This window comes from Oculina patagonica, chromosome 4 (assembly GCF_052425735.1).
Source record: "Oculina patagonica isolate OP01 chromosome 4, crgOcupat, whole genome shotgun sequence".
NCBI lineage: Eukaryota > Metazoa > Cnidaria > Anthozoa > Scleractinia > Oculinidae > Oculina > Oculina patagonica.
The window spans coordinates 21,176,074-21,178,389 of record NC_135761.1 but is presented as its reverse complement, the minus strand read 5'-3'; positions in this window follow the sequence as shown (position 1 = coordinate 21,178,389).

The following is a 2,316-nucleotide window of genomic DNA, read 5'->3' as shown; positions in this document are numbered from 1 at the left end:
TATAATTAAGTATTTTTAATCCTTGTAGTGTATATGTTGTAAATATTTATATATTTCGGTTTTAGCTCTTATTTATTGATCTTAATTGTATCATTATATAATATATATCTAGTGTTAGGACCTCTATGTAAACCACTTTTAGTGATGGAGCTTTCTAATAAGAGATTGTTATTATTAAGCTTTTCTCGTGTTCTCCTAATCCAGTCACTAAATTCTCTTCCAACATCCCGCGTAGTTTTATTACGCCAGTAAACCCTTATAAAGTGCGGTCTCTTGCTTAAAGAAATAATGTTTAGGCTTTTTAATGTAGAAAACTCTCCGCTTGGCTTACAAGTGAGGTTTCTAGACAATTTTATTCCAGCGCTAGCAAGCTCTGCTCAGTGATAGAGAAACGCCACTAGGCGTGAATGAATTGCAAATTCTGCTAAACAAGGCAGCTAAGTTGATATTAGATAGATCACTTCACTCTTTATCCACTGATGCATTAACAGTCTCGGGATGGCCGAATATCGAAGAACGTAGGGAATATCGTCCATGTATATATGCATACAACTGTATTAATGGCCAACTTAATCATTCTTTGGACATTGTAAGAAAGAGTGATATGTACTCCTACTAGTGGTAACCACAGGTTAGAAAGTGCGGGCCTCGATGCAGTTAAGAGAAGGTACTGGGAGGGAAGTGTTTTTGTTAGTTTGGAAAATTACTTCAAGTCGAACAGTGTCGATAAATCACTGGACAAAAGAAAATTATTCCGGGTCGAGTAACGCGTCACGCTTAAGTCACGAATGCCTTTTATCGTTTCCTATTGCCGCGAACCAATCAGAGTTGTTTTTTTGATTGACAGTTTTGCGAAGTGTAGTCGAGCACGCGGTGTGAATTGAGATGTGATTTTCCTCCGTCGGCAAACTCGCTTTGTTGTCAGCCATAAGGAATTTCTCGAGAATAACCGTTGTTGGAATCATTAATATATTCGCTTTGCCGTAGTTTATCTGTGATACAATCACAGCAGATCTTCTCAAAAGCAACACCTATAAAACAACGTCTGCAAAACGTAATGTCTGTAATCTTCCGACGGAAGCCTCGATCTTATGTGACAAACTGTTGATTTTTCGCATTCTTATCGCTCTTGGAGACAAGATTTTTCTCTTCCGGTGTTACGACAAACTGTCGTGATTGACACATTTTTTGCATTCCGATCGTTCTTAGTGGAAGAACAAAATTTTCAACTTCCGGTTTGCAGATAGCCTTTATAAACGTGGCGCGCACGCGTAATACGCAATCTGCTGGTCACTGTCAAGATTAGGGTTGCGGGCCTCTCTTGGGTCGCAAACAATACTCGACTATAAAGCTCTCCAAAATCAAATACAATTGGGGAAAACATCGTTTGCGGCACCACTGTTTCAAAGACTTTAATGTGTTACAGAGAACTGTAAGAAACTCAGCAAGTTTGCCAATTTTTTAAAAGTGTCTTTTTTCTGCTTTTTATAATTAAGTATTTTTAATCCTTGTAGTGTATATGTTGTAAATATTTATATATTTCGGTTTTAGCTCTTATTTATTGATCTTAATTGTATCATTATATAATATATATCTAGTGTTAGGACCTCTATGTAAACCACTTTTAGTGATGGAGCTTCCTAATAAAAGATTGTTATTGTTAAGCTTTTTTCGTGTTCTCCTAATCCAGTCGCTGAATTCTCTTTCAACATCCAGCGTGGTTTTATTACGCCAGTAAACCCTTAGAAAGTGCGGTCTCTTGCTTAAAGAAATAATGTTTAGGCTTTTTAATGTAGAAAACTCTCCGCTTGGCTTACAAGTGAGGTTTCTAGACAATTTTATTCCAGCGCTAGCAAGCTCTGCTCAGTGATAGAGAAACGCCACTAGGCATGCGCTGTTTCTAGGCACCATTCTGGCGCTAGCAAGTTCTGCTCAGTGATCGCACGTACCTTAATAACTCATTTGACGAATGTCAGCTGTCAGGAGTTTTCTATTTTCTCATTAATATATTTCATTCCGTCACGTTTTTATTTTTTGTAACTTAAGACTTATCTAAAGAATCGGGAACTAAAATTTATCTGATAAGAAATAATTTTAGGTATTTCGAATGAAGAAAACTCTGCCTTCCCTTAAGAAACGCCATTTGGCATATGCTGTTTCTAGGCAACATTTGGCGCTAGAAAGCTCTGCTCAATGATCGCGTTTACATTTATGGCTCATTTGTCAACTGTTAGCCGTCAGCTGTCATTTTTGTTTTCTAATTGGCTTATTAGAACCCCTTTAAAGAGAAAACGTCTAAGATCGTATCCCATTCTC